The following is a 12,376-nucleotide window of genomic DNA, read 5'->3' on the forward strand; positions in this document are numbered from 1 at the left end:
GGGAACAGAGGCAGAGGCACAGAGGTGTGAAGCCTCTTGCCTAAGGTTTGACACAGCAAGTTCCTGACAAAGCAGGGAACAGAACCCAGCTCTTCTGACTACCAGTCTAGCACGCTCCATCTTTTATCAATCATTCTCCATACCATCACCCACAAGGAGCCCTAACTCTTCTCACTGATGGTGAGTGTGTACCCTTGCATCTCCATTGATGTTGTGGCATTACTCCTGAAAGAATGACAGAAGACACTCAGGTCCACTATAAGTTGCACTATACTTTGCCCTTCCCCACTGAGCTTAAAAACATTATATGCGCTCCAAAACAGGGAAGAGATGCGAGCACCTTCAGCCACGGTCGAAACACAGGCACCATTAGGGTAACATAGAGCAGCTGTACATACATAACTGCAATGGAGCAGAAAGTTAAGAAACGCAACAACCAATTTCAAGTGAAGGATGATTTGGATGAACTCTCACTTGAGTTGAAGCTTATAATTTTGATCTTATCTTTCTTTTCTGTCCCATCTGAAGGTCTGGCCTCTTCAGTAGCACATCACCCAACAACAGCACACACAGGTACTGGATCAATGATGGCCCACCAGGAAAAATGCCACTGACCAAGTCACCACTGTGACAAAGCCCCAGAATGTCAGGGTACTCCCTAAGATAACCCCTGGGCTTTGTGTAAACGTATTGGTCCCCTACATTCCCAAATGGCTATGCCCAGTATAACAGAGAGCCAACCTTGGCCCCTGTTCCAGAGGGTAGATGTGAGCAAACTTACCTAAACATGGAGCCAGCCACCCATACCCACTGGGAGTGGCAGCAGGGATTCAGCTGGGGAAGGAAGGGGAGTCCCTGATGCATGTGGTAGCATGCACCAGCAGCCAGCTCTGACTGGCCCGTGGACCCAGAAGGCCAGGAGAAAATCCAGGCAGTTCACATCCCCTGGGAGTGGGAGCATGCAGGCAGGAGAAGGCTACAGCACAGTCTGTGCAGAGGCATGGAACATAAAACGAACCAAAAGCCCAGGCCAGGACTAAGAGTGAGAAGCCTAGAAGAGACTGGCATGGTGAGTTCAGGTGATGTGCTGCACAAGAAGTTGAGGCAGAGACTGGTGAAGGGAGTCAGACAGAGAGAATCAGGATTGGAAAATCCAAATGAAGACTGACTAATTTAATGGACAAAAGGGGCTGGGGAAAGGAGGGACAGCTACCTGAAAGAAGATAATTGATCTTCTGTTAAAAGATTAGAAAGAGAAGAGATGAAGGACACTCAAAAAATGAAAGAATAATTCATGAACTGAAGTGATGTGGTGGGAAACTAAGTGATTGGGACTGGACTAGTGACATGAGGGATTCATGTGAGGATTAATTAATGGCTGACAATTCCAATGAAGAAGGGATATATCTGGGAAACAGAGTGGGCCACAGAAGGATTTGCTGATCAAGGCAGGGACGTGAGTCCCAGACTATTGTGATTCCATAAGTGGGGGTTACAAAGGAGAGTGACCCCTCCATGCCAGGAGGTATGGCCTCCATCTGAGCCAGGTGTGGTAAGGACAGGGTGTAGGGGAAGTGGAGCCCTGTGGAAGAAACTTCACTGAACTTGCATCTCAGTATGGTCCAGATTGACAAGTGACTTCCCCATTCGTGGATTCTTCTTTAACATCACGATGTGGCAGGCGAGTGAAGAGGAGGATAGGACCAGGGATGTAAAAGGGGCGGGAGCCCATCAGAAACACCAGCACCCAAGTTAATAACTTGCCTGGAAATCACAATTAACCATGGCTGTTCAGTAAAGTGAGAGAAAAACAAAATGGTTTATTATGAGAAAGAACAAATGGCATAAAACAGAAAAAAGGGATCAAATGCTTTGACAACAGAGTATGGGAAAACAAAACTGACACTACGCTCCTCCTACATTCAGACTACCACCCAGCCCTCATTAAAATTCTTCTGAAAATCTCCTGGGGCCAATTTCCCCTCAGTCACAGATAGCTGCCTCCACCGGGGACTTCCATTCCCCCACGTCTCACCAGGAGCCCCTCTAATGGTCACCGCCTCCACAAATTCCACACAGCCTCCCTACACCACCTACCTTCAGGGTAGCCAGAGTGTGTTTGAAGAGCATTTTTCCTGAGGGGCCACTGACCCAGTACCCCTATGTGCTGTTGTTGGGTGATGTGCTACTGAAGAGGCTACTCCTTCAGATGTGTTTGCTAGGGATCCATGACAACTACCACAGCCTGCAGCACTTGCAGTTCCTTGGACTGACGTGGACCTAATCCCATCAGATTTTACTGAGACAGACTCACCCAGCACAAATGCCTTTCATTACAGTGCGAACAAACAGGATCAGCTATTGGAACAGATCGGATACTGTTCTGTTTAGTGGAGCGGTTGGGCTCCGCCACTGGGGCCAACAGGAAGACTGAACTCTAAAACTCAGTTAAAGATGGAGGGGAATAGCTTTTCATGTTTGCAAAAGACCTTCTGAAGACCACCCTTTAGCCCCAGAAAAGAGAGTTGGCTCCAGTGTGTTGTATGGATAGTTTTACTTAAGGGAGCTCTGAGACCAGAGCATTATTGCAAGTTTCCTTTTAAACGGATTTCCTGTTTAATAAACAGTGTTTTCTTATCACCTTTGTTTGCTCATGAGCTATCTGTGGCACTCCAGATTTTGAGGGCCTTGTACTGCATCGTCAAAAGGCTCATACTTGCCCTTGACTGGATATAGCTTCTCTAAACCACAAATAACCCAATGCAGTATTTCCTGGGTTTAGGAGCACAGAGTCACTGAGTAAATCATACTATGATCTTTTGTTCCAATATGTCTTTATTACCAACACAAACACCCTGCACAGGTGAACAGAACAAGTGCTAATTGGCTCACTTCCAAGCCAGCACTCATTGTTTAAAAAAGCCTCTAGGAAACTTTACATGGAAACTCTTGTGTAATAAAGGCTCATCTCCTTTTACAGAAGAGAATGTAGAGTATGTAGTGGTCACTTATTGTGTTGTCTTGCAGGAGGCCTTACTCACAGTTTTTCAGCTGGCCTAAGCCATTCATTGTGTAAAGAAAACGGGAACAGATAATATTTACATAAATGAAAGGAAGTAGATGCTCACTTTGTAGAAACTGTCTTCCAAATTCTGGACACTGGAATATGATTAGTGTAGACTTTCTCAAGCCAGTATCCTGAATAAAGCCAATTACTGCATCAGGAACCCCGCTTCCTCCCCACCCCCACTCCCCCCAAAAAAGGTTCAGATATGCAGCTGTCAAATATAAAAGCAAGGCCATGCACCCCTATTCCAGTTTACAAAACAAAGGCTAGGTACAGACATTCAAAAAGCCCAAGGCAAAATCAATCTAATTTGCACAGTTTTCTGTCAGTGGTGTAAGTTTAGATTGGTAATGAACACATTCACCCTTTGGTGGAGCAGCGGGGGGTTCAGGTGTCAGCAAATTTTAGACTGGGTTCTGCCACTTTTAAACCAGTCTATGTGTGCTGAACTTCTGTTCTGTTATGGGTACAGACCAGCTTTGTGCCCTACTTCTGTTCTGTTACAGGTATAGACCAGTTTCCAATCACTTATATCGGTAAAAGTATAATGTCTGTACCTGGCCAAAGAGAACAAATATGAACATATGTGGTGGAAGGCCGGGGCTAAAGGGACTTAGCCCCCCCAAACCTGGTGCAGTGGGTAGGGCCACAGGGCAGCCCAGCCACAGGCGGCGGCCCACAGGGCAGCCCAGCCACAGGCTCCGGGGGACCACACCAGAGGTGGGGAGGGACACGCACTTAACCAGGATCACAGCCCTGTGCGTGGATCACTGCCCAGCACTGGCAGGCAATTATCAGTCTACTCTGTGAAGGGGAAGAGGCTGCGGGGGGTGGGGGGGAGCAGATCGAGGCCCCAACATTGAGGGAGGGAGTGGGGCAGAGGCAGGGGCAGAGGCTGGGGTGAATGAGGCCCCAGCTGGGCCGGGCTGTGGGATGCTTGGAGCCCAGGCAGCTTGTCCAAGGGCACAGAGGGGCTCCTGCCTCTGTGTGCACCCTGGGGGAGGCCCAGGGGGCACATGCCCCCCTGATCTGTATGAGGGGAGAGGCGGGCTGTTGCTGCGTGCTGGGCTTTGCACCCTGCTGCTGCTGCCTCCAGAGCCGAGCAATGCCATGTGCCTGCCACTCCTAGACTGCGCCATGTCCCCTGCCCACCCAGCTGCAGGACACACATGGTCATGAATGCCGCATGGCCCCGCTGGCTGGGGAGGCACAGCGAGCTCCCACTGGTGGCAGCAGCACTGTGGATAGTGGGAGCGTAGCAGCAGCAAGCAGGGAGCTCCTGCAGGCAACCACGGCACTGTCGGCAGCAGGGGGCAGTAAGCAATGACCACCCAGCAGCGTTGATGGCACCTTTTCACAGGGGGTGCACTGCCACACTCAGGGGGTGCACGTACACCTGCGTGCACCCCCTACGCGCCGCCAGTGCACATGGTGTCACACAGCTCTGGAGGCAGCAGCAGTGGGGTGCAGAGCCCAGCACGCAGCGACAGCCTGACTCTGCCCCATGCACAGATTGCGGGGCACATACCCCCCGGGCCTCCCCTGAGGTGCACGCAGCAGCAAGATCCACCCCTGCACCCCTGGATGAGCCTCCCAGACTCTGACCCTCCCACAACCTCCCCTGGCCTCAGGGCCCCATTCGCCCCAGCCCCTGCCCCACTCCCTCCCTCACCACAGAGACCTCCATCTGCCCCCCCACAGCCCTTCCCTCTCCCCCCACCCCTTCCCCCCCAGACTTATCTGCTGGGTGGGGGAGGGGAGAGAGGGCGGTGATGGACGCGTGCACGCTCAGCCCCCACAAACAATTTTTTCTCCCTCTGCCCATGCATATGAATGAGAAGAGGGGTTTAACTTTGGTTTCAACTTCAGCATTATTAGTATGCTTTTAAAAAATAAATAAGAAGTCTTTGAAAAGTAGAACTGTCAAACTAATAGTACTAGAGTCTTGCCTCACGCAGGCTTTATGCCAAGTCCCTTGTCCTCAAGGAAGTTTCGCCAGATGGTCACGGGTGTATGGAACAGCAGAACGGGGCTCCAAGACTGCCACTGTTTCATGGTAATGTGATGCTGTTTCACTGCCGAGAGTTCATCCAGCTCCCTTGTGTACAGAGCAGCAGAGTGCCCTCAGCTATGTTGATGATACATGCTCCTTTTCCACAGATGCAAAAACAGTTCTTCTCATGTCTCTTAAAATCATATGAGTGTTTCTAAGGCGTAGTCAAATATGAAAAGGTTTGTCTATTTAGCTAGGCCAGTATAGGCCAGGAGAGCAAGCCCTCTTTGTATAAACAGACCTAAATTATACAGGCAAAAGCAAATTAGCTGTTTCCTCTATACTTATTATGATTCACTGAATGAACTGAGCTATAAAAGTAAAAGAACTTTTGAGCCAGTTTAATTGTGCCTAAATCAAAGCTTCAGCAAAGATATAGAATAGCTGTTTTTTTAAAAAAAATCACATCCTTAATCTAGGTGTCTCTTACTAGCAAAAATATTAAGTGACCTAAAGACTACAGCAACATTTCTCAACCTGTGGGTCACAACCTAAAAGCAGGTCACAAGAATATATGAAAGGGTCATGAACAAACTTTTAAAAATGGATCAACAAAATTTAAAAATGGATTTTCCTTAAAAAGAGAAAAACATGGGAAACCATGGGCTTCCCTTGCAGGCTGACAGAGTTCCAGCCTGCAAGGGGCTGCTGGGAGCGGGAGGAGGACGATCAGGCAGGGGGCACCACGTTCATGTGTGCGCGCGCACACACACACACACATGCATGTGGCAGCCAGGCAGCATGGAGAGCAGCTCCCACAGCTCCCCACAGGTAAGGCTACGTGGCATGGACATCAGGGGGTACAGGCGACACTGCCCACCACCCCACCTCCTCTCCAGGTGTGGCCTGAGGGGAGTGGCAGCAGGAGCTGGGATGGCAGCAGGAGAAGGTGAGGGCAGTGCGCCCCCCGTCCACCATCCAATTCTCCTTTTGCTGCCGGTGGCGTGGCTGGCATGGGGGTTCTGGCAGCAGCGCCAGCAATGAGTCTCGCTGCCCCACTCTGCCCTCCTGCACTGAGTCCCACTCGCTGGACCATGGAGGTGGCTACTGCCCATGCCAAACCAGTCAGGCTGCAGCCCTGTGCCCACTGTAGGTGCACAAATCAGGGGGGCACATGCCCCCCCATGCCCCACACTCCCCCCTGCCCCACATGCTGGGGGGCTGGGGGCAGCGGGCCAGGAATGAGAGACAGCAACAGGGCTGGGGAGTGGAGAGTGGGGGGCTGTGGGTTGGGAGCAAGGGCCACCAGCAGGGCTTGGGGACTGTCTACTTAACTATTTACTGGGTCAGGACTGGCCATTGATGGGGTGAGTGTAAGCAGGGCCAGAGAGCCTGGAGGTCTGTAGCCCAGGAGGGATGAGTGTCAGCAAGGTCAGAGGGCCTGGCGGTCTCACTGACCCAGGAGTGGGGCCAGGGCCCAGAAATAGGGGCCAAAGACCAAGGAGAGCCACAGCTGGAGACTGGCAGGACCAAGAAAGCCCATGAGTTTCAACTGGTCTAGCACTGGAGCCAGGACCCAGAGAGAGGGGCCAAAGATAGGGGGTCACAGCCAGAGACCCTGGGGGTCAAGAAGCCTGTAATCCAGGAAGGGTATGTGCCAGCAGGGCCAGGGGCCCGTAGCCCAAGAGGAGTGTTGAGAACAGGAGAGAGAGAGGGATAAAGTGGAATAAGTATCACCTGTGAGGCATGGGCATGTGTACTGGGGAGGATGGAGCCCACCTAATTAGATGGAGCCCACCTTAAGGTAATGAGCATGGACACCTCTGTTCGTGAGTGTGAGACCAGGCTTGGGAAGCCCTGGGGCAGCCTCCCTTTTCCTAAAAGATAAATACATCAAGTCATGGCAGGTGAGTGGAAGGGGAGATTGCCCAAAAGAAAGCAAAGTTGGTAAGGGCTGAGGGGGTTCCAGGGGCATCACAGCCAGCCCTGGAGCAGGACCCCAATTAGATACAGCCAGTGTTTATCTATGCAATCTGCACTGACCGCACCAGGAGAAACAGTGTAAGTGAGAAAAAAGATCAAGATGATGAAAGCTGCCATGTCGGGGGGGGTGTTCACTTGAGTCTAGTTCAGTCGCACAACCGGACTGATCCATGAGCAGAAATACAAGCTCACTCCCTTCCCCTCATGAATAACACTCTCCACCCACCTGGAGACCACAAGTGTTGCTGTCATACACACGAGTGTGACTGTTGATCAGTTCCATAGTACTTTTATGGGCATACAAATAGACACCCTACCATGTTGCGATCACAAGTTACTCTTGTGCAAGAGGACAGAGGAATGACAAACTCCAGTATCATTTAGGCTACGAAGACTCATGGTACCAAACAGCTGTGCAATAAGCTCCCTGCTGAGAAGCAACATAAGTTCACAGAGCACCTGTGACTAGTCCAAACCTGTGCGTCTGGGCTGCATTTGTTTTTCATCACTAGCATTTTGGACAATGCCAACTTCCTTTAGCTGACAATGATGCTATGGACAGATGGATTTTTCTCACATTGTCTTTTCAGGGCCAGCTCTTGTGGAAGGCTGTTCAGTCATCAGTCCCAGGGGTGTGTGGAACCTAAGCACTATTCCTGAGTTTGTCAAGGATGTTCATCATTGTGCCAGGTTCATGAGATCAATGAAATTTGAAAGCACTCGATATCTCACAGGATCGGGCCCTCTCACATCACAAATCTCTCATTGTCAGGAGGGATCAGAAGCCTTGCAGAACAATATGAGCAGTTTGACTGTGGTATGGAGTGGATGACACTGCTATTATTTGTATCACAGAACAAGGATTTGTGATTTCACACAGACTGAAGCAAAAGTCAGCAAAAAGGCTTGGAATAAGAAACCTGAATACTTGATTCCACTGACCTCTGCTCTGATACATTAGATATATTGCTCCTCAGCCCTGAACTAAATCCTACTCTATTGTTCAAGGACCACACTATGATTAAAGTCACTTGGTCACCAGAAGTGACTTCATTATTGTTGGTGTTTCTCAAATGTCCTCAAGAAGATTTTCACAAGCACTATACTTCACTCCAGGCTAAAGGTCATCATTCTCACCAGCACCTGGTAATTCCTTGCACCCCCATTTGTGAATTTTTCCCTGCAGAAAGTTGCCGCTTATGCAGTAAGACCAGCTCTTTGGAGACTGACTTCACCTTACTGCCCTGTATAGTGAACCTATTTAAGGAGAGCGGAGAAAAAGCCTCAGACTTGTACCACAGCCTTTCACCTGTGACTTGTCACTGGTTTCACAAACGCTGTGAGCTGCTGCTTATACCCCTCGTGCTACAGTAGCTACAACAGAAAGCAGGAGATGGAAGCAAGGAGGCCTGCCTCACCTTCCTCAGCTGAGGCTCTGCTTCAGTACTGGCAACATCTCAGTGAGTGTCATCCTTTTAACCAAAAGGATTTATACCAAAAGATTGGCCTCTAAAGTTGAGGTGGAGCACTGTGTCAGGCCAATGCCCTGCAGCACTGAGCTGAAAAGATGATGCTTCAATGAAAGAAAACACATACAGAACACGCACAGCAGGGAACAAGCTGTGTTAGCAGCTTGTAATACTGGATAATGAAATGATCTCTACTCGGATAGCAGTAAGCGTCACAACACAGATTCAGATCACCCCTCCCCAGGAAAAAAAAATCCAAGGAGTGAGCCTGGGGAAAGGAGAACTCCAGGATGCCAGGCTCATGAGATGCCCTGCAAATTCTTCCCTCGGGGTGAAAGCAGCAGGTGCTCTGCCCATAGATCCCAGGGTGCAAATAATCACAGCGATGATGCTGACTTCGGGAATGTGGATATGGGGATCACTGGAGCTGTGAATGAGGCAGTGAAATGTGAATTCCTTGACCAGGTGTGCCCAGCCAGTGCAGACACCAGGCACCCCAAACAGGGGCCAGCCACAGCCAGGTTGCTCAGACAGCAACTGTTATCCTCCCCGTTTGCCCGTGAAGCCATGCCAGTATATTGATATAAGACTTCTCCTAACATCACCCTTGCAGCACAGCCCTTGGCAGTGGATGCAAGAGCTGGTATGGAGGAAGATTATTTGTGCTCCTGAGATGTGATTGCCCTCTGGTGGAAAGCCTTTGCTCTGCCAAGCTGCACATCCCCATTCACTGCCCAAGATGCTTCCCAGCACACTCAGCCAGTCTGACTTTGCGACTCAGGCTCATAAAAGCCAACATCACCCTGGCTTTAGAGACCTGAACTTTGGGCTTACACAAACAGTGCTAGCCAGCTCCAAATGTATGCCTGGTGTATGCCAGCCTGATTCTCACTGCCCTTCAGCTTGCTCCTATGGGCTGGAAATGTTGTTATGCACTTTCAGTTGAAAATAAACTCATATGAACACTTCCACAGCTGGCCCACAGGACATTGTGAGGGCAGCCTTGTCCTGTCTGCAAAGGGTTAACTTTTGCAACTACATCATTAAAAACCTACTCAAGATATCAAAAGCTGGCGTAAAACCACAGTTAAAGAGTGATGTGCAGCAGCATGGCCAACAAGGCCAGCGCAGGAGGAGTTCAGAGGTCCTGGATGCAGCAGTGAGACTGGGAAAAATAGGCTGCCTCAGGGAGTGTCACTAAGGCACTCCCTGTAGTACCTCTCATGTAGCTCATTGTGGATGTTCAACCAGTCAAGGACAAACTAGTTAAACACTAATAGCACCTGGATCTTACCCTGTGCTTTTCAGCAATACAGCCCAATGCACTTGACAAAGATGGGTCTTTACTATCACCCCTATTTTACATCGAGGGAAACTGAGGCACACAGGTGCAGCAACTTGACCACGGTCATGCAACATGTTGGTGGTAGAGCCAGGAATAGAAGCATGTGTCTTGATTCCTCCTCCCGACTGGAGAGAGAACTTAACAGCAGTCCTGCTGCTCATACCTACAGTCACCCAGGATGGCATCCTGAGTGTATGAAAACCATTGAAGGCGATCTGGGACCATGAACACAGGGAAAGCTTGGTGGCTCTTAGCTGCAACATCATCCTCAGGGTTGCACAGCCTTTGGGAAAGATTTTCATTTAAATGAACCTTTACTGAGGACTGACAGCACAAACCTGGGAGCATATATCCCAATACCAACATACTATGCAAAAATATACACCATTAATTGTAAAACCTCACATATATGTAAATATAGAACCTCTAAATAGTCATGTGCATTTCAAACATACTTCACTCGAGCAGGTTGCATTTTGGTGCATATATATGAGACCTCCTTTACCAGGAAAACCTCTCCCTTCACAGCAATGCTTCTCTTGAACTCTGGCTATTTAAGAAAAAGGCAGCTTCTGCAAGGTAAGCCAATGATTCTTAACCAAAGTGCTGGCACATTTTGGGGTGCCTTGAGATCCTTCCAAGGGTGCCACACAATGTCAGCACTGGTAGGTGTGCAAACATTATTCCCAAGATAAATCCAAAGATTTCAAACAGGAAGTCATAGCATTCTGACCTGTAGTGGTCTCTCGGAGTTCTTTGGAACAAGAATTGCTCTATTATTTTTCTGTTATTAAAAAATGAGTGAAAACTAAGAGCTGGCATTTCCTAAGGGGTGTTTTGAGTCTCACAAGAGGTGCCTTGCATCTAAAAAGGTTGAAAACCCCAGTGCTAAGCACTCCCAGCTGTTAAATAGAGTCAACAGAAATTGAGGAAAGTCAGCACTGTGAGGTGCTCAGCACCTTGCTTGATCTTCCAGCCCCATCAAAAAGAGTGAAACAAATCAAAACTGTGAATTGTTTAATGCTGTGTTATTGGCTGTGGGACTAGTGTGCCACAGAGCAAGTGGTTTCGTGTTAATGCAGCTGATCCAGGTGTAATGTCTACTCTCAAAGACTCCAATCACAGGTAGGAAGCACGTCGCTTAAACACTGTAGTGACGCATGCAAGGAGTTGGACTCTGCTCCCAAGAACTATGGCTGTCTAGGCCTGCTCCCCAGATTCCACCATTGAGGAGTGGGTAAAGCTAGTCAAAAAGAGAGATTCAGCAGTGGGGAAGGGACAGCCCAGGATTTTACTCCCCTTTTCTTCCAGCACCCTCCAGAAAGCTGTGAGATACCTGATACTCTGGGAGGATAGGCTGTTCTTCTCAGGAACCAATAAGAGAAAACATGAGACACCAAAACTACCCACCAGCAAGAAGTAGCAACACCAAGTGCAAGCAACTATTTGCAAATGGCCATGTCAGAGCTGCACTGGCTCAGCTAACAAATTTCAAGGGACGTTCTGAGAAAGGCCTGCTGGGAAGGCAGTGGTACGACAGGAAAACTGCTGTGGGAAAAGCTTGTAGGATGAGAAGGACAATGGGGAGGGTACTGTAAGTTATTTCAGTGGTAGAACACCTCAAGCCTGCATTCAATTTGTTACCAGGCCCCCATGTGTTGTGAGCCCCAGGCATGCTTATTTCCATGAAGGTTTCTTGGGCAAGCCTTGGTAGTACATCTCCAGTAAAGCTGCAAAGTAGGCCTGTGTGAAGCGGAAAGTATTCGATTCATACTCAGATGCGGCTTATTTGGAGGGACAGTGATTCGATTTGGTGATTTGAGTCACTGTCCCGATTCGATCTGGCCAAATCAGATTCAAAGATTCAGTGCTGATTCGGTGATTCGGCCATAGACTATAATGGGGAATCACTAAAATATGTATAACTTTGTCATTTGTTTGCAGATTTGGATGAAAGCAGCAGGGATGGTAGCCCCTTCTGAGGGCATGAAGTTTGCCAAGTTTCAAAGGGGTTTCTATGAAAATGCACCTCAACCTGTTGAAAGCAAAACTCATATCACTTGTGTGTCTTAAGGGGTGAGGGTTGTAGCCGTGTTGGTCTAAGGACATAGGCAGACAAGGTTCTTTGGGTAGATGTGATATCTTTTATTAAACCAACTGAATAGTTGGAGAAATATATCTTAGCAAAGCTTCAAGTTTAAAAACCCTTTATCAGGCTGAGGAAGCACCTGCAGTTGGTGTGTATGCTGGATGGAAGGAATAGTAAAGAAGCTAGAGGCTGGCCTGGCAAGCAATGCAGGCAAGCAAGCCAGTCAGTGAAAGTGGAAATTGAGGCATCAGGGGGTGAGAGAGAGGCTGGGGGGGGAGGGGGATGTAGTAGATAAAAGTGGAGAGGTACTTGGGGAGTCAGATGTCAGGCAGGTTATACTGTGTCATAAATCCTATGTCTATATTGAGTTTGTGAGTTTTTGTATCTAGGAGGTTGATGAAGTGAAGTTCATAGACACACTAAAACCTGC

This window comes from Alligator sinensis, unplaced genomic scaffold, assembly GCF_000455745.1.
Source record: "Alligator sinensis unplaced genomic scaffold, ASM45574v1 scaffold330_1, whole genome shotgun sequence".
Lineage (NCBI taxonomy): Eukaryota > Metazoa > Chordata > Crocodylia > Alligatoridae > Alligator > Alligator sinensis.